A 20,411-nucleotide genomic window follows, 5' to 3' on the forward strand; every position below is an offset into this window, starting at 1 on the left:
TGCCTCCCATTCTACTTTTAGAGACTCTAGGAACCACCAGCAGACCTGCAGTCTGAGAGCGAAGTGCTCTGTTAGGAACATACGGGGTAATCAGAGCTCTGAGATATGATGGAGCTTGATTATTAAGGGCCATTGTTCTTTGCCTCACCCAAATAAGGTCTTACATTTAGTAAAGACCATCAGCCATCTTCTGACGCATGAAGTAGACACAGCTTTGTTATAGGGCGACATTGGTCTTGGTTTTCACGTTCACCTGACGAACAAGGCCATTCCTGAGGAAATAACTCAAAACTTTTCTCTGTTACAGAAGAGGAGGGGGCAAAGAGGGTGAAGGTTCATTAGAAGGAGCTGCTGTTGAGCTGCCGGGCCAGGAAATGAGCAGAAATCAGGCAAGTCAAAAGTTTTCTCTCTCAGCTTTTGGAAGAAAACGTTTGCTGTAAGAGGGAGCAAAAGGAAAGGACATACAGCATCCTGCATGGGAGCATGTCAGCACTTGTTATAAGGAGAAAAGAAAGCTGATTCACATCATTGATGTGTATCCTATGCAATAAAAGCATCCTCAACTGGAACAGAATTAAATAAAATAAATGGACATTTTTCTGTCACTTCAGTCTAGATTTTATGTTTGATTGTGATTATCACAAAAATGTTGTTACTTTGTTAATTTTTTTAATGTTTGTGTCCATTTATCATTTTTGATTTACTTGATTTTTACATTTAAGAAATGTTAATGTTGCTGTTCAAAACATGTTTGTTTTTAGAAATTAATATAGGGAATTGTGTAAAGTTGTTAATATTGCAGATATACTTATGTAAGTGGAAGCAGGTTGAGATAATCTAGTATAAAGTACGGATATTGGGGGAAGTTTGAGGTTTTTCTCACTCTTTGAGTATGTATGTTTATACATAATTTATAAACTCATTAACTTCACGTGTATTTGTAAGGCATTTTCAAATTCCAAAGATGAAATAAATAAGGAAGGAATCAAATTTTTATTAAATCCTGCAATTGAAAACTAATAAAATCTATAAACAGATAAATACACAACCCACGCTGTCAATTAAAACTAGATTGAGTAGCAGTAAATGAGTAATTAAATAAAGTAAGTTAACTATTAATTTTCAGAGGTGAGTAGAGTAGCCAAGTAAGAGTAACACCACTTCAACATATTTTTACTCAAGTCAAAGTAAAAAGTGCCCAACCATGTAATTACTCAAGTAAGAGTGAAAAAGTATTTGGTAAGAAGGATACTCAAGTACTGAGTTAATATTTATAATAGATTAAATATTTAAAAATTACATAATTGGTCAGGCAAAAATATTAAATCATGCACAAATTCTGGTATTTTAACGACTAACATAAACAATTACAAACAATAACGATTACAAAGTAACAAATTTAGGCAGAAGAAAAACTTTCCTAAAGAATCTTTTCAGCATAAAAACAAGCAGGTAATGTATATATATATATATATATATATATATATATATATATATATATATATATATATATATATATATATATATGCAAAATACTTCCAATAACTATATATACTGTTTACTGTGGTTACCTGACCTGTAAATGATCCGATGGGTTCAGCAGATAGAAAGTAACATTAAAAATAACAAAGCTTGTGTTCAAACAAGAAGCGTCTCCTTAATATAAACTGTAGATGTCTCTATGGTGCGTTTTTGATTGAAACAGACTTGTTCTTTATTCAGTGAAGTTCCTCACAGTGGGTAAAATAGCCAGAAATTTTACTCAAGTAAGAGTAGTGAAGTTTAATAATATTTACTCAAGTAAAAACAACAAGTACAGTACAGTAAAACTACTCCTAGAAGTATATTATGTTCAAAAAGTTACTCAAGTAAATGTAACTGAGTAAATGTAACTGGTTTATACTACCCACCACTGCCTAAAGGCAACTGCTCAACCAGCTATGACTCGGGCTTGAAGTATCTCAGATGCATCCTTAGTCCTGAACACTGGAAATATTTATTTCCTGGAAAAAATAAAGGTTAAATAAAAATAAATCTAAGACCAAACTTTGACGAGACCACTCCAAAATCACTAATTTCGGGTTAAAGTAAAAGTAAGAAGTACGGTGGAGTAATACTTACTCCTAAAAGTGCATTTTGGTCGAAAAGTTACTCGAGTAAGTGTTCCGTTTTATGTGTTCAGTGGCCAGGATCGCCTCCGGACGCCCGGGTGCGTTTTATTTTGAAAGGAAGAGCGGAAGTGGTTGACGCCGCTGCTTTTATTGTGACGGCGGCGTTGAAAAGGAGAGTGAGCGGCGCTCGGTCGGACACAGCATCACGGACGGGCTACAGCGCGCCTCACAGAAACCTCTTCTTCACCCTGGATCGGGTCCGTTTCGGATGGGTTCGCCGACATTTCAACTCGATCCATCCCGGGACCGCTGACATGCAGTGACACCGACACCGGCCGGACCTTTTTCCGCCCATGTTCTGAGCCAATCCTCGTCTCTGGGTCTTCTGGAACATTTGTTTCTCGCGGATGTCCACCTCTTTCCCACCGCAACATCACCACCAGACACCACCAACACGGATCGTCATTTTCACCAAGTAGGTCGCGAGTTTGTCGGCGCAAGGTTGCGTCATCTCCACGGCCGTGGGGCAGCAGCAACAGCTGCAGCGCGCGCCGTCAGCTTAAAACATATTTTTCTTCTTCTCTTCACATCTGCTCTCACGTTCTCGTCTCATGCAGCTCGGATGAGACCGCTTTGTGACAGACATGCCCAGACAAGCCCGGGCTCGGGAATATAGGGCGAACATTTTTTTTTTTTTATCTGCGCTGTTCTGATATAATTATTACATATAAACCGCGCGGCAAAAAAAAAAAACAAAAAAAAAAAACATCGTCAATTTTTTATAAATATTAAAAAAAAATTTAATAAAAATAAACCGATTTAGTAGGAAAGAAAACAACAATAACTTCACCTTACACGAGTCTTCACCGTTTTTTATACGCGGTAAATAACCGTTTGTTGTTCACAGAACGGCGCGCGGCACTAATATTCGACCTTTTTCGACGCGTTCGCGCATCCTCGTGCACGGATTTGTTTACAAACACAAGTCTCGTGCTCAGGGAGGAGGGAGGGCGTCTGCTGCCCCCTGGCGGTAGACGGTCGAAAGCAGGTGAAACTGGAAGGGGGAAAAAAAGTTAATATGAAAATCGATCAATGGGTTTATGAGTTGTAATCGCTTATAGCTTCCTCAAAACATATAATTATGATTTAGTCGTATTTTTAGAGCATCATATTTGTTTATTATAACAAGAAAATACTTTTTGGTTGTTTATCATTACTTTAAGTAGCTATTATTCAGATCTCTCTCTCTCTTTATTTATATATATATATATATATATATATATATATATATATATATATATATATATATATATATATATATATATATATATATATATATATATATATATATATATAATATCGTGTAATATCGTTTAATATAATTTCTATTTTATCGATATGCTTTTTTTCATAATTGTCCAGCCCTTGGTTGCCGTGCTGTGATTCATTATTATTTTTTTCTTCCTATGCAGAACTAAGTCAGCTAATCAATGAAAATTATGCGTATTAATGAATTGGATGATTAAGAATCTATCTGTGATAATAATGCATAGTGAAATGAGTTATAAGTCTGGCTGTAAAGTGTTAGTGCCAGCCTGCAGCAAAGCTCACGGTGTACCGTAAACAGAGATAAGGACGCTGACGCAGACCACAGCAACAGGTGGATAACTGTCTGAATCATGTTGGAGATGGTTTATGAGATGAGCTGTTCAAGGTTAGAATGAGGGACTCCTAAGTGTGAGGCTAGCCCAAACAATTACAATTAAATACCCAAATAATCAGAGTGACATATTGTCTGAGTTTGTGACCTATCGCCTGCTCTTAATCTCTTTTTCCTTGAATGCAATGTAATTTTCCATAATAAGCAGGAATGCTGTATAAAAGAAATAATCAAACGAGGAAAGGACTGCAGAGTTGTCCCCAAATTAAAAGGTTTCAAGAAGAAATTAACCATAAGAGGATGGAAGAAGCTGCACTTTATCCCAGCTAATTCAAAGAGGAGGTGAACTTTGGCCAAGATTGACAAGGCTGTCAATCAAGTCCTCTCATCAGAGGGCGGGACGACTGAAAGCGGCGATGCGGCAAAAACTGACCTATCAGAGGAGGTGAGGTCTGACTGCGATAGCAAAGCTGTCCATGAATACATCACGTCTGAGAGTATGAGAGGCTGAAGATGGAAAATCTGACTAATCAGCAAACAGCAATGGACAGTAGGATGGTAACGAGGCCTTCCTAACTGCTGGACAAGAGAATAAAAAAGGGGAGGGGGTAGATTTCCTCCCCTTTGGAAAGTTTGGGAAAATAATTAGAAAAACTCAAGACAAAGACCTGGTCAGCAGAAAAAGTCTGACCGTTCCAAAGTTTGTCGTTCCGCTCTGGGAGCTTAGAGATCCCTACGAGCTTGGAGTGACCTGACTTTGGCCTGAGAGAGCTGGCGATATAGAGGAGCAGCTTCTTGCCAGCTGATTAGCTTCCTCGTCTACGTCGGAGACATCGGAACAGAAAGCATTGCTCAGTGGCAGGACGGCCTTCAGCAGGAAGACGACAGGAGGAGAGAGAGAAAAGGGGGCCGTGGGCCATGAGAAACCATTCTGTTCTGCCCGGGTATTCCACCCTTATTATAGCCCCTGTCAAAAAGGCTGAATTGTCGTCTTAAAGACCAACCATGGGCTCATAAATTAGCCTTTGGCTAGAGGACCCGATGTACAGCACGGCTCCTGCATGTTCTGCCTCCCTCTGTAAGGACGCATTTACAATTGCTCATTTGTGTGTACTGTATGTATTATGTCCCACATTAGCTGTTTAAATATTGCATTTTAAATCCATACCGAAAGGAAGAATGAAAATAAAAGCCAAATTCTGATTATGCTTGTGCTTTGTGCTCCTTTTTGATTGATATTATAAATGTGGAATGGTTTGAAAACATAAATTTTCTTTCCAAATTATATTTTAAAATGTTGAATTGTCACATAAGGAAAAAAAAATGTTTTTCGTCTGCCTGGGTATTACGGAATCAGGCACTTTCTATCCTATTTCTGCGCAGTCAGGACAGAGCAGATAAATGTCAGCCTGTGCCATCAGTTAGTGTTAATTTATTCGCTGGTAACCCCATAAGTGGCTGAATATTAGTTGATATTTCTGTCTGTGGTTAATAATTTAGATTTCATGCTTTTCAGGCTCCTGCTGAGATGGCCCGAGCTGAGACCATCGAGACCCTCGGAGAAAGCAGAGGAGGAGGAAACGGCCCGCTTTCTTGTCACAACACCTGCCGCATGGAGCTGCCCCAACACCCTCCCACCTGGACGAGCCCGCTCACCGCCAGGAGTGGCGCCCCCCCTCTCCAAAACATGGAGCCACTGCAGGCCCTCTACCTGTCCAACGTGCTGCCTCGCCCCCAGCAGGAAGGCCGAGGCGAGGCCCAGGCCCACCAGCAGTCGCCCGCATCGTCACCGTCGCCGACACCCCCACAGTGTCCAGTCAGGGGCGAGAGCGGTCGGAGAACGCTCTCAGCTGCTGATTCGTCAGAAGAGCAACCAGGTAAGAAGCTGCTAATTACTCCAAACTGCCAAAAAAACGCGACTTTCAGGTTTGTTCAGGGGGGATAAGAGCTAGAAACTGTGAAAAGAAACCAAAGCAATAACCGTAATTAGAGCTCAGCTGTATCTGAAGTATGTGGGCGGTAGGGCTGGGCGATATGAATTAAAAAATAAATTTTATCATTCCAAATCCGATTAATCGATTTTTTCCTCCTTTTTGTTTCATAAAAAGAAATTAAAGAAATTATTTTAAAACCTTGCTTTTTATGTCAAGCATTTCGTCAGGGAGTTGACCTGAATTCAAAGTGCAACTAAAAACAAGCTGTGAAACATGCTTGTAAAACAAGATGGCAGCCGTGCCGTTATAAACAATGAAAATATAACAAAACATTTGCTGATAGTGGTATTACACATTGAGCTAAGAACAGGCTTCACTGCACTTGTGAACTTCAAACTAAGTTAAAAAAAAAAGTAAATAAATAAATTAAGTACCTCGTATTATGGTAAAAAAAAAGTTTCCACTTAACAATATTTTGACAATACATTTGCCCAAACATATATTCAGCATCACATGCTGTTCTCTTCATGGAAACCCAATGAGTGTATTGGCAAAATAAAATCCAGATTTTCCAAAAATGAAATCTTAAAGAATTGTAAATTCGAATTAATCGATTAAATCGATTTATCGCCCAGCCCTAGTGGGCGGATCATCGACGTATAAGGATTTTCTAGAGGCTAATTTTAAAATTTGAAAAATATGAATATAACTTTAGTGACAATAAGAATGTTTTTTTTTACCCATTACCCCAAATTAATTCTTAAAATTCACTGATTTTAGTGTTTATTCAGGTCAGGGAATCGGACGTGGCCTTAAAAAAAATGTCATCTTAAAATTAAGTAATTTCTGTTAAATATTTACTGGCACACTATGTGTAATTAAAAGGGTTATGAATTACAATATTTGAGTTTCTGTCAGTTGTTGTCAGCAATGAACTCGCATTTTATCCTACAATTTTATAATCTCCATCTTAAATATAGTTCACTGGCTTATTTTTTTTTATGTAAAATCTTTGTAAATTTAGTTATTTTAAATGCAGTTTACCCTAAGAGACTAATCCAGCTGCAATAGAGATTAGAGATTATATTTTGAATTAACTATAGGTATTGCTATTATTAGTCGCACCGCACGATGAGCGTTCGCTCCATATGGCAAAAGACGTGATGATCTTTAAAACCACGCATGAAAAGATGAAAAAGGGAAAGAATTAACCCACAAAACCTATTTTTTAAATGAAGTAGAAAACATTTGTGAACCAATAGATGGACATTTTTATGTTCCAATTTAGTGTATCCTTCTCCTTTCTGCAGTTTAGTGTAAGGTTTCTCACCTGCAGATGCATTCTTCCTCTGATCTTTGGCGTGGATGACACTGGTGGATTAAAATCCTTCTTCCATGCTAAGGGATTTGCGACTGCTTACCATAGCTGCTGGAATGTCCTCTATAGATGACGGTGTTATGTTTAAAACTCCGTTCACACCAAACCCGAATAGGGCGAGTTCTATTAATTTTTTTGCCTGTCATTGGTCCCGTGGCGTTCGCCTTTTTCCCGCATGGACGACATGGCGAAATTTCGCCCAACTCGCTTCACAGCATCACCAACCATGAGGAGCGTTCTCTTGTTTTGGTCAGCTCATCATGGCGGACCTCGGTTTTACCGAGCCGGTCACGGTGCTGCATTTAAGTTAAAGGCCAAACTACACAAAAATAACTTAATTAAAAAAATAATCCCATCGGAGCCCCTTAGCTTAGTCCAACACTTAAAACTATTTGGACTGTTTATAATTAAATTGACAAATATCAGTTTCATCACCAAGGAAATCACCGATTTTCTACGTTTCAAAATACGTATTAGCGTTTTATGCTAATCATGTAGCAAACGGACAGCTAGCGCAGTTGAATCGTTAGCATGCTGCTTCCATTACTAAAACACCGTTTTAAATCACAGCTCAACTAATGATGGTTTAAAATAGTGATATAATGTGTAATGTGGAAAGCCGAACAACGTTTCTCGGCGTCCCCATGTCCACCAAATCCTCCAGAGACGCTTCCAGTTCAGCGTGTTTTACCACCAGCTCCAGGAGCTAGATGAAGGTCGCTGCCGTTCTTCTGTCTGTCCAGGACCCGGTGTTAGAACCTGCAGGTTTGTGTCAGAGGATGGGACTCCATCCCCACCGGTCATTAAATCAATCAGTGCTCAATAGAAGTCCAATAACTCAGTGTTGTTCACAATCAGATACGGTCCCTGATTAGTTAACGCAACATAAATTGACAGAAAAGTTCAAGTTGTTGAACTTGAGCGAAATTACGCTTTGCTCTAGTTGCTCTAGTCCACTGAGCCTGTTCGCAGTTTCGGTTCGCTCTATTCACCAAATTCGCATCACTCGAAACACGTTTTTCGCATCGTCGACCGTTAATTCGCTCCTGATCGCGCCTTTACTTATGGATAACATTTAAATCACTCGCTCCATTCGCCTTGTTCGCGTTCAGTGTGAATGCCAACAAGGCCTTTAATTTTGTTCTTTTCTGGCAGCTCACTTGCCTTCACATATAAAATATTTCCCTGCTGTTTTTTTTTCCTCTTTTAGCTGAAAAAGTAACATGATAGCATCACTCTACTTTGCGCCTGTATCTGTTTTATCTGTAACAAATTATAACAATTAAACACAAAATCAATAAACACTTCAGTTGAGGCCGGACAGTTGCACTACAGGATATTTTGATACTTTAAACATTTGAAAAGATTACAAATAAGTAATGTTTTATTAAAAAAAAAAAGTTATAGTGAGAGCATCTACTACATATATGGTATATTTTTATGCATTTTTTAAACGGCCATAAATACAGTTGGACAGTCAATGATCCGGGTCTGTTTTGACAAATGGTGTTTTGCAACATTAGGTTTGGTTTGGTTATGAATAACTATCAATAAGTTAGTAATTTTAATCAAAATTACCACATTGGGGCACCACCTGATTAATAACAGCCAATCAGGTCTCAGTTACAGTTATTGTTTCCTGAAAACCTGCCTGGTGAGGTGTGGCATTATAGGCCCATAGAAGAAGTAGTGAAGTTCTCAAATATCAACTGAACACACAAATAAACCAAAACATTCTCTCCAAAATACATTAATTTATTAATGAAATACTTTAACTTTAATACTTTCAACTTGAAATACTTTAGTCAACAAACTCTTTAACTAGACAAGCAACATACAACTAAACAACTATGTAAAAAATCAAAAAAATAAGCAAAACTAATAAACAGTGGAAGAAAAAGGATTAGATACCAAAAATGAAACCACTAACCAATAAATAAAGTTCAATGTGAATATATTATTGAAAACCATGTGTTGTTGGGGTTTTTTTTGGAATTAGGAGAGAGGTCTAAATAGCTTTAAAACTAAATACAATTATTAATTAGTTTCTGTTCAAATCGCAATATAAAGCAAAAGAGAAAGAAAAATAATCTTTTGATAAATTCATGTTTTAAATGTAACTTAAAACACGACTGTTAGGTTACGTTGTCTCTCTAAATTTCCCTTAGATCTGAGTATGTGCATGGTTGGGCTTCTCTGTGTTGCCCTGTAATGGACTGGCTACCTATCCAGGGTAGACCCCGCCTCTCGCCCAATGACCACTGGAGATAGGCATTAGCCTTTTCAGGTCAAACAACAAAAAAAATATTAGCGCTATTTACCTACAGCTCCAAGTCTCTCATGCACCTTTGCACCTTTAAGCACTATTAATTAATACACAGATTTTCTGTGAGTTTGAGTACTGGCAGCATGCTGCTGCCGATTGCTGCGTCAACACAGTGAGCTGCGTTATAAACAGCCGAGTTAATGATGCATGCCATCTTAACATTAGCAATTTATGCTATTCCTGAATTGTAGTCTAGGGCCACAGAAAATCATCCCAAGGACCGCAAATGGCCCTTGGGCCCCACTTTGGACAGAGATGAGTTGAATGCAGAGGAAAATTTAATTGGAACTGACAAAGTTGCAAAAACAAAAAATATTATTATTATTATTATTATTGGTAAGACTCTACATAAACCTGCTCCAAGAAAACCCAAACATCTATCTTCTTAGGTATATCATTAACTTTACAGCCAAGATTAAATGCTGGTAGTGCAAGGTGCACATACACCGCTTATTGAGCAGGAGTAACAATTATAAAACAGTGGAAAATATCTGAACCTCCACTGTAAGGTAAACATGAGCGTTATCAGTCAACGGAGCAGTGTTGGTTATGTAGCAGTTGCACTCGAGGCTTAATTTTCGCGTCTGGGTTTTTTTTTTTTTTGGGTAGTCTGAGATGATGAAGATGAAAAGTCCCTCTGGTTGTCACAGGTTAAACCCGTGACTCCTCTGTAGCCGAGTGGACAGACGTCATTGAAACCGCAGTGGGCACTGACATAAAACTGCCCGGACCGGTTTTGTTTGCAACACGCCACACATCAGGCGTGATGAGGGATTGCTGATATGTGTAGAACTGTTAATCCAAATCTCAGTAACCCCAAAGGAAAAGTCTTGTCTGGCTGTGATGGGAAAGGGCCGGTGTTCATTTGGGACGGAGCCAGGATGCAGGGACAGATTCTTGAAAATGTAAACAGATACGGTGCAGCTGCTTCAGCCTCCTGCACCTCCTCCCTGTGTGTCAGCTCAGCTGTGCGAGAGGCATGTCCAGACTTGTCCTCTGCAACCTGACAGGAGTAAAGAAACAGTCTACAGCTCAGAAACAGTATCAGTCTAGTGGAGGAGATTTTATATGCAACTGAATCTGTTTTCTAATGTGTGATTATATTTAATCTACTTTAAAAAAAAATTATCTCCATGCTGTATATACAAAATAGTGTATAAAGGAATAATAACAATAAAGTTATATTAGGAAATAAATGATTTCCCTCATAGCATAATTGATTTACTGGTGCACTATTTGCCAATAGCCCATTATGAAAGACTAGTTGAAGCCCAAACTACACAAAAATAACCCATCTGAGCACCTTATGCAATGAGTTTGGAGTCGTTCTCTGAAACAAGGGCAATCCACAGTTTTTCCTTCGTGGATATGTTTTGTGTTTTCCCCACTTCTGCATGAGGCTGCCTCTCAACGTCAAGTCAAAGCTTAACAGTAAAGGCCTTCAGGCGCTTCTATGGGCAGCTTAGTCAAACTTAAAACTATTTGGACTGTTTATAATTAAATTGACAAATATAGGTTCACAGGGATTATTGATTAACCAGTAATTGTCAACAAATAAATCACAGATTTTCTACGTTTCAAAATACGTAAAAGCGTTTTATGCTAATCATGTAGCAAATGGACAGCGAGCGCTAAATCTGGAGGCAGTTGAATCGTTAGCATGCTGCTTTCATTACTAAAACACCCTTTTTAAATCACAGCTCAACTGATGATGGTTTATAATGGTAATAAATCTGTTAAGGAGATTGACTGTAATGCAAATCAAGCATAGATTTGATAAATAATGCTTTTAATTTGCCAAGCTAAATTGTTGCTAATGTAAACCGCTAGCTTGCTACTTCTCATACTTTACTACATACTTTCTAACACTCTTTATTTTTACCACTGTCTTGGTGATGATGATTTAAACTGATAACAGTGTTATAAACATATTAAAAAACTCAACAGACTGATTTGCTAACAACTTGAACGCAAACCAAGCAACAAATTGACAGCGCTAACGTTAGCGGGGCTTTACTAGCCTGGTGGGCCGCCATGCTTCACTCCCCCCGCCAGGATAAGCGTCGTTTTAAGCGTCTCGATAAAACAGTCGGTGAATTTCCCGCCCTGGGAGAAAACCTCCCGGTCTAAATAAGCTAACTCGTCGCTAGCCATTAGCTCGACGTACAAGTCCGCGTTGCGCCACTCATTCGAGCTTCATGTAACGGTCGCCGGGATCACACCATTTTCTGGGGGAAACCCATGAGAAAATATTAACAGGTAAATTGAAAAAATATGCATGTCCTCTTATTAGTTTGAATAAAATTATTTTCATTTTCAGCACAGCGTAACTGGTTTGATTTTTTTTTTTGTGGAGGGTTTGTACTGTAGTGAAATAATGTTCAGTCTGTCCCAAAGAGGTCAGACAGACTGATTATTAACACCGTTAATGCAAATCAATCCATCAGCTATTTGCGTGCTACTAAAATTCCACTTATTTTTTTCCCCATTTTCAGACTTTCTTATTACCCCACAAGCTACAATTTTAAAACAGCTGTTGGTATAAGATACCTAAAAGCTTATATTATTAGTTTTCAGATATTGTTATATAGGTAAAGCTGCTTTAAAACTCACTGCCAGTGTGATGAAGTACGAGTATTTTTAACATTATTTCAATACATACGATTCCAATCAAAAATAGGACGATAAAATGAGGACAATGCTTCTGATTTGGGTCCACATTCTGTTGCTATTAGACTTATCAGATTATTGAATTTGAACTGGGAACTGTGTCTATTTTCTTCTCTTATTTAGTATTATTTTGTCAACGAGTCTTAACTGAAGTGGTCCGGGGTCTCCGTGTCCTTTTGTCAGTCTTGTCAAGCAGTCGGGTTCATCCTAATCTCAACCTCCTTTCCTCTAATTCATCCTATCACATCTCAGCCCTCAGGCGCTGTCGTCCAATCACACGCAGACATCGCCATGAGTCAGAGTCACCTTGGCAACAAGTCAGGGTTTTCCTGTTTGTTTGGGGCTTTTTTTTTTATGCCTCTGCTCTCTCCTTTTCCCCCCTTTTCTGTCTCTCTGTCCAAACGTCAGAGAGATTTTTAACATGAACTGAAAGTAAGAAACCCCTAAAACCTCCAAATTACATGTTTGTGGTCAATTAAGATGTTTAAAATACACAATTAACAAGGTTTCTTGTAAAAGTAAAACCCACATTTTACGGTTGTGCTGATCAATTAAGGAAAAAAAAAATGGGTAGCAATAAACAAATAATTCTGTAAAATAAACATAAGATTTCCTCCCACTGGTTTATGCAGCCAGACAAAAGGTCCAAAAAACCTGTTAAATAAAAGAAAACAGACAAACACACAAATAACAGAAGTTAACATACCAGACTTATTAAGCAGATTAAAAGATTATGCTTCCAAATTCTACCAATAGGAAATAAGTCACAGTCGGACTCCTTGAGAACTGTTTGTGGATTTGTGAGAACTAAATAACCCCATTGGGGGGGGATACACCCCCACCCCCCAGGCCCCCTATTGCATATACTCCTAACAGGACTATATGGTGCTATAAGTATAAAACGCTCCATTACCACCTTTCTACACCTCAGTAACAAACATATAAAGGTGATGTGCGGCTAACCCGGGCTGCCACAGATTGTGTTGTGGCTCAGCTCTCACATGTCATGTAAACACCGTGTTACATAATAAATGTGATAACCCAGTAATACCATAAATTCATCTCATGCGGCCAAATGCTAACCCTGTATGGACTGATGGTGATTCGCCCACCTCGGCTTCAAGTAGAAAGTGAAACTACTTTCTGACTACTTTGACTAATAGTTAGATTCTCAAGTGGTCAGATGATCCTTAGATATGGAGAAATAAATACAAGGGAAGGGCGTTAACATCGATATAAATGCACTATTAACCCTGGAGTGGATCGGAAGGGACACGCGTAGTTCAGGGATGTGACAGAGATTCAATATTTCACAGAATTTGCTCCCTTTCCACGTTTCTATCCTAAAATGTTCCTTCCCTCCTCCTGTGCCCGCCACAGACTCCAACAGAGAGGAGCGGGGCCCTCTGCCTGACCTGCTTCCCCAGCATGAGCCCCACCAGCGTGGCCCCGGAGGAGAGGCGGTGCAGCAGCTGGACGTGAGGAGGGTGGGCCGCCAGCTGAGGAGGATCGGAGACGAATTAGACGCCACCGTCTTCCACAGAGCGGTAAGCAGGGGCCGAAATCAACACTCGCCAGGCGCCAAATGCGATGAAATTTTTCCGTTTGGCGAGTAAATGTCAGAGGGCTAGCTAGCTGCCACATGGCGAGTAAACGTTTTCACCAAATAAATCGTGTTTTTCAGTCATCATTAGGGCTGAACAGTTAATCGCATTTTCAATATAATCGCGATTTAAAAAAAACGCAATTTCCAAATCGCAGAGTCTGCAATTTTTGGCTATGTAACAATTAGGGAATTAGACACGTCCATTAGGTGTTGGTAAAATGTTTAAAGTGGGTTTGCCTCCACATGGAAGGGAACACAGTTGCAGCAGTGAGATAATCTAACTTTATTACTTGTTTTAGAGTTTATATAATCATACATAGCATTAAGTTCTGGTCAATCAGTTTAATACATAGACTTGCTTGTTGGTTGCACTTTATGTTCAACTAGGATTGATGTCCAAATCAACTAAAAGCTGTTCTCTTGAATAATATTCTGATTAATAGAAACATTAAAAGTTCTTGTTTTAAATAGTCCTTGTTTACAAACGTCTTTATTTAGAGGCCATTTTTGTTGCTTGTGGTTAATGCAGAGAAAAGTCAAAATTGCAATTTTGGTTGAAATATATCGTAGGCAGAACGCAATCATTTCTGCTCTGAGTTTAGATGCTGCAGGTCTTTTAGCAACTAATCTGCACAGCGAGGAAACAAAATGATTTGTTGTTTGTATATGTTTAAAAAGACATGATAAATTAAACTGGGGGAAAAAAATCGCATTAAATCGCAATATTAAGAAAAAAAAATCGCAATTAGATTATTTTCCAAAATCGTTCAGCCCTAGTCATCATGTGGGTGGATGCTTCATGTTCCTCTGCTGTCCGCTCGTATGACAACAAACGTACACAAACGCACATGTGACCCGAGAACTACAGCAGCTACGTCACGTCCGTTTGCTAGCAGCTAGCATTTAGCTCAGGCTAATTACGTAGCGGGATTACGTGGAGATATTTAGCATGAGTCGGTCAGAATTAATATTTTGGCTGGTTAAAAAAAAGCTTTTATATTGCTGGTTGTTTTTTTTTTTTGTTTTTTTTTACATCAGGAAGTAAATTTCGGACACTGGCGCTAAGTGAATGACAGATCTGACGGTGATTTGAACCGAGAATGTGAGCCTAAAGTTTGCTTCTTGTTTCACGGACGATTCTTCTTCTCGTGCAAACACGCAAATATCTTATCGGACCAGTTTGTGTCTGCACGGGCAAACATGGGAGTTTGCATTCATGTGCGAGTGCTTTGGTGTGTGCGAGGCCGCTGTGCAGACAGATCAATATTTGTGAGAGTCAGTCGATGACGTCTGTTTGCTAAGACGCTCTTCTTTCTTTCCTTTTATTCCTCTACTCCACAAAATACAGACATTTCAAATTTCCTGACTCCTAACCTTCCTTTTTGCATCTACTTTGTTTTCCACTTTGTCCCTCATTTGCTTTGCTTTTTTTTTTATTTGGATGATTCTCAGTACCCTTTTTTTCCCCCTCCTCCTGCCATCAAAAATTAGATTTTGTCATAACAGGAAGATATTTTAAAACAAAAAATAAAGTAAATAAATTAGCACCCGCTAAAGATAGTAAGTGGAATAGTCATAAATCTGTAGTTACACGTCAATGCTTTCCCTCCTGCTGCCTGTCTCCTTTGTTATCTCCTTATCTCTCTCCTCCCTCCCTCGCTTGTCGTTCTTGATCGCGTGAGGAGTTGGCACTCGACCTCCTCCCTCCCTCCCTCGCCATCCCGCCTTGTGCACATAAACAAAGATGACGTCACCCAACCTCGGCTCTCGCTTCACCAGGTCGCAGACGAGCTCCGCGGCTCTCTGAGCTCGTCTGTCTCCCCTGTCTGTTAGGGGAGAATAATAGAAACCCGCTCTGCTCTCCCAGGATCAACCACTGAGCTGTATAATACACTGGAGTGCTGATTTTGCCGAAAAACTGAAGTCACTGGCCGCCATCTTGCTACTCCCTACTCTCCCAGAACCCCATAGGATTTGGTTGCAACAACAAGCAGTTTTCTGGCTCAGTGAAAACGTTTCACAGGTAATTCTACAGTCAGTGGATGTACTAACACTATCAACTATAAACTACTAGGAAATTAGGTGCTACATGTTACATGTTATTCATATTAAATATATATATATATATATATATATATATATATATATATATATATATATATATATATATATATATATATATATATATATATGTGTGTATATATATATATAAGTATGTGTATATGTATATATGTTTATATATATATGTATACACATATGTAAATATATGTTCTTGTATATTATTTATATATTTATAAATGTTAAACATATATATTTAAATGAATAAAATGCAAAATATTTCAGCACATGACTTTCTCAGTACTTGATATTTTTAGAACATAACATAAAAATATATGGCATTTGACATTTTAAAAGTCTTAAGCCCCCCCTGAACATGAGAAAATCCTCGTTATTCGATGCTGTAGCGCACATATTCCCTAGTTACTGGGGGGAAATGGGGAGTACCAATATGGCGGCTGGTGACTTCAAAGCGACTCGTTCAAACAGACGGCGATTAGCACTCCAGTGTATTATATAGCTCAGTGGGATCAACCGGCTCATTTCAGTAATGGCCGCAGCAGTCGTGTAAAAACGGCAAATTCAGTGTCGTTCTTGGGTGGAGTTGGGATAATAAACACATTTTTCAAGAGCTTTTTCTATTTTTTGTTGATTTTTCTCTCTCTTTCTCTCTCCGTCTTGCAGGACGTTCCCCCCCAGTGGTATCACTGGAGAGATGCCACCTGGGAGCTCCTCAACTTCTTGGCCCAAATGATGAGCACGTTCTACAGGCTGAGGTAGACCTCCTCCATCCTGGCCATGTCGCTGGAAAAAATCCATCTTCTCTTCCTGGAGACAGGCGCTGGCAGGATGAGGCGTTCTGTCAGTCAGTGTGCTGGTTCAGACTGCAGCTGATGGATATGGACCTTCTGTTTATTTTGTAAAGTTTGTATATTTCTGTTTATTCGTCCCCGTCTCGGTGGGGGGGGGGGCGGGTCAGGTCCTTGTGTAGCAGATGTGAGTCCGTGCGTGGATTCGTTGAAAAGACTTGGGTCAACCTGTGGTTTGTGCGACGCTGTGATATCAGACCCGTTAACTTTCCCTTTAACTGCAGATAAAAGCTCCTCTCCTCTCCCACAGATCTGATTTGACCCTCTTCTGATGTACGAGTCGGGGTTTTTTTTTTTTTTTTTTTTTGTTCCCCGCTCCCTTTTGAAAGCTGTGAAATCGGAAGCCGTGGTTGCGTTTGCAGGGAATTCTTTTTGGGGTGCAAACCTACTATTTGAGCAAAGCACAGATGTGACGAGCCTTTTTCCGCTGATCTGGAACTGCTTCGCTTCACCACCTAAACGTGCCTTCCTGCCTGAGGCCTCACCTCCAACACGGCGACAATCAGCAGCGCACACATTTCACTCAAAGTGCTTCGTTTTTTTTAAGCCGCTGAACCCGAGAGCGGTTTGCATTAAATTAAAACGTGGAGAAGCGGATTTTTCTTCCCTCAGTGCAGACTGGCAGGCTTGTTTACAGAGATCGTAGTTCCTCGATTGACTGTAAATTGTATTTTTTACATAAATTTATGTTATTTGATGGACGTTAAAAGAATATGTAATGTTTCTGTTTTTCTTTTTAAATTCCTGGGCGTTTCTTGGTTATAACAGTTGACATTTAAATCCAGTGGATTTGACAAAGGTATTCAATTAGCAGCAGGAAAAAAAATTGATTTGTTGTAAAATGGACCCCATTTTTTTTTTCTCTTTTGTGCGATTGATGATAAAGCTCTTCTTAAGAAGAGTGTAATTTATTTTTGTTCCTTGTTTTTGATGATGATGTATTTATTTTTTTCATTAACTAAGACTTAAACTGTACTTGAGTTGTAGCCAATGAAAGAGGTGCTCTCGCATGCACCGAAGGGAAGAAGTTGCATGAAAAACAATAATAATAATAATAAAAAAAGAGCTTTGATCACATTGCAGCTCAGAACAAAACGAATGGGATGATCTGTGTGTGACATTTGTAGCAAATACGATAGAAAAACGATGAACTTCTCAAAGCTAAAAAGAAAAGGCGATGAAGTAGAAATGTGGCGTCACAGACTCGTACCTCAGCAGCTTAAAACTGACTGAAAAAAAAAAACAGGATATGCTGGAAATTGAACGTGGCAGTTCTGATCAGGTAAAAAAGTAAATGTTTAATGCACGTACTGTAACAAATTTTGGGTTCACGTTTACTGGAATATTTCAGGTTTTAATTCAAGAAACTCCATGCAGTTTCAGATTTTTAATTCTCTGCTCATCCCTCTCGGTCATTTGTTGGATGTTTTTAATATTTCCTGTATAAACTCGTGACGGACCAAACCGAGTTGGACCTGCTGCGGCGACTCGCTTCCAGAACTCATGTTTCCTGGTGACATTCTTCTTGATTCGTTTCTCCGACAGCAGAGCCATTAATTATTCACGTCCGATGGTTTGTATTTTTATTTTTTTTGCCGTTTTTCATCTTCTTTTTTTTTATTGTAAAAATTCTACATGGATTTTGTACTTTTTCTGTTTATGAAAATAAAATCGAGAATAGAAAGAAAAACTAAACTTTAGTGTCATTAATCAGTCTCAAGAGAAAGTTTTAACACTTGTGAGTATAACGTTTTTGCCTATAATGACAGATAATGATAAAAGAAAAGGCAAAAAACAAAAGAGTTTCTGTACAGATATAAAAAGCACTAAAACCCTTTTTAATAGGTTTATCTAATTACATTTATCACTGTAGGCCTACTGTAGACACAGGAAAAGGAAGTGCATCCCGTTCTAATTCAAAGATTTTTAAGCATCAAGACATAATTATCTGATTCTTACCATGTTTTAAAGTGATTTAGATTAGGGCTGAACGATTTTGGAAAATAATATAATTGCGATTTTTTTTCTTAATATTGCGATTCAATGCGATTTTTTTCCCAGTTTAATTCATTATGTCTTTTTAAACATATACAAACAATAAATCAACTTGTTTCCTCGCTGTGCAAATTAGTTGCTAAAACACCCACAGCATTTAAACTCGGTGCAGAAATGATTGAGTTCTGCCTACGATATATTTCAACCAAAATTGCAATTTTGACTTTTCTATGCATTCACCACAAGCAACAAAAATGGCTTCTAAATAAAGATGTTTGTAAACAAGGACTATTTTAAACAAGAATTTTTAATGTTTCTATTAATCAGATTATTATTCAAGAGAACAGCTTTTAGTTGATTTGGACATCAATCCTTGTTGAACATAAAGTGCAGCCAACAAGCAAGTCTATGTATTAAACTGATTGACCAGAACTTAATGCTATGGTGAGATTCCTGAAAGTTTCTGGCAAACAGTATGATTATATAAACTCTAATACAAGTAATAAAATTAGATTATCTCACTGCTGCAACTGTCTTCCCTTCCATGTGGAGGCAAACCCACTTTAAACATTTTACCAACACCTAATGGACGTGTCTAATTCCCTAATTGTTACATAGCCAAAAAATGCAGACTCTGCGATTTGGAAATCGCGATTATATTGAAAATGCGATTAATTGTTCAGCCCTAATTTAGATTTAAGCTTAAGTGTAGAAAAACACACAACAGGGTCCCCTTGCCGTTGTGTATTATTAAGGAGAAAATAAAGTACACCATATCATCAAACAGCTGGGAGAAACACCTTTTGGGGCAATCATCCTGTTTGTGGTGTTCGTGGACACCACAAACAGGATGAAAAGGCAAAGATGAGGCCCTGAGGGAGAACCCTTAGGGCCTCATCTTTGCCTTTTCCAGGTAATCTGGTTCTGTTTGGTTCTTCTGGCCTTGATCTCCAGCACAAGACCTGGAGCGACTCAAAAGTGAAACGTGACCTGGAGGGAGCTTGGAGTGGAGCCGCTGGAGTTAATGGGTGCTTTATGACAACCATTGGAGTACGGGGCCAGATAACCGTCAATATAAACGTATGCATAGGTGTCTGGATTTGTGAATATAATTCAATAAACGTGAATCCATTTAAGATTTGTATTTGCTCCTTGCTGTCAACTCATACATGTGACATCAAGATGCTTCATCTGGGAGCGTTTTAAGTTTAAAAGCTACAATTTTGCATCAATTTATTCGGGTACAAATTACAAATTTAGGAGTACGAATCTACAAGTTGGTGGTACTGCAGCTGAAAGTTGTTCACCGACCACCGATAAACGAGAAGAGGCCCAAAGACGACGTATTCTCACAGAGGAAAAACATCGGATGTCACATGTCATTACCGCCCCCTACTGGTAAGGAGTGTAACAGCTTCGTTGGGGGTTGTAGATTCGTGCTTGTAAATTTGTGATTAGTGAATTGGTGAGTTGCACTTGCATTGTCGCAAAGTTGTAACTTGTTTTAGCAACTTCTAAACTTAAATTCTCACGGATGAAACATCAGGTTTTAACGCGTATGTACGAGTTGACAACAAGGAACAAGCACAAATTTTACATTTAATCACGTTTTTGACTCACCATACGTTTACAAATTCAGAAACCCACGTGTACGTGTTTATTGACAGTTATCTTACCCCATATTGGGGGGTTTCTGGGCTTGTCCTACTGGGAGGAGAACCCAGGGGCAGACCCAGAATATGTCAGAGGCGACTTTACGTCACTTCTGGCCTGATGAACCGCCTCCGGATCCCCTCAGGAGGAG

At 38.9% G+C, this 20,411-nt stretch overlaps 1 long non-coding RNA gene across 1 annotated transcript; it reads left to right on the plus strand.

Annotated features, from left to right (window-relative positions):
- The first annotated feature begins 12,926 nt into the window (after nucleotides 1–12,926).
- On the plus strand, nucleotides 12,927–18,296 carry LOC118566726. Its single transcript, XR_004933250.1, has 2 exons — nucleotides 12,927–13,626; nucleotides 16,428–18,296. It is a non-coding gene; the product is annotated as an uncharacterized LOC118566726 (long non-coding RNA).
- The last annotated feature ends 2,115 nt before the right edge of the window (nucleotides 18,297–20,411 follow it).

The sequence above is a fragment of the Fundulus heteroclitus genome, chromosome 18, assembly GCF_011125445.2.
Source record: "Fundulus heteroclitus isolate FHET01 chromosome 18, MU-UCD_Fhet_4.1, whole genome shotgun sequence".
Taxonomy (NCBI): Eukaryota; Metazoa; Chordata; class Actinopteri; order Cyprinodontiformes; family Fundulidae; genus Fundulus; species Fundulus heteroclitus.